Consider the following 966-nt stretch of genomic DNA (forward strand, 5'->3'; position numbering starts at 1 on the left):
CAGTAAGCAAATTGAGCGCAGACTGCGCGCAGATTGGCAGCAAATTTCATCAAAAACCCACAGCAAAACCATAGCCATCTGTGTCTACATTAGGCTACGGTTTTGGCAGATTGGCGGTTTTGACAGATCTTGCTGTCGAGCAATTGGTGCCAAATTTGCAGCAAAAACGCGCAAAGCTTGCAACACAGCAAGGTCTGCGTCGTTTCTGCTGCCAACCTGCCGTCAAATCGCTACAAACTCTGCGCGGTTTTTGCTGCAAATCAGCAGCAATTATCTGACAACAAGCTTTGCCGCATATCTGGCGGCAATTTGGCAGCAAGATTTGATATAACAGATCCTGCATCAAATTTGTTATCTATTTGCCATCAAAAGTTGATAGCAAGCTCTGCTCAAAATCTGTTCACGCAGGTTTGGTTATCTGGGTTTATTATGTAAAAAATAAAAGTATCGCAATAAAGATTTTTTATAGTTTTTATTTAAATTATAAGAATGATTCAATATTTTATTCAATATATTGACTATTTATTTGACATCCATATGAGTGTTTTCAAAATTTAAGTGTATATATCTTTTTATTTCTTGCGTATAACGCAAGAAGAATCGTGAGCATGTGATTTTTTGCTTCGAACAAAGACAGCCTACGCGAGTACCCAGAAGCCTTAAATACGATTTTTCTTTCGTTTCGAAGTCTCTATTGCCAAGCTATTTGAGAATGATTTTTCAAATTCAAGTGGCGCTGCAGTCGTGATTCGCACAACAACATCGTGGACTTTGGCTGCGTTCGCTTTGGACGCTTATGCGCTATAAGCGTCATTCTATCTTCTACCCGTGTATAATCAGCGATAAAGATAGAATAACGCTTACAGCGCGTAAGCGTCCAAAGCGAACGCAGCCTTTGTGTCGCTCCGTGGTGCGAGGCTGCGTCATAGACTTTGCGTCACGTTGCGCGAGCGTGCGAAACGTCAA

Source organism: Odontomachus brunneus, unplaced genomic scaffold (genome assembly GCF_010583005.1).
Source record: "Odontomachus brunneus isolate Ranch 3 - 2012 unplaced genomic scaffold, Obru_v1 Obru_scaffold_077, whole genome shotgun sequence".
Taxonomy (NCBI): Eukaryota; Metazoa; Arthropoda; class Insecta; order Hymenoptera; family Formicidae; genus Odontomachus; species Odontomachus brunneus.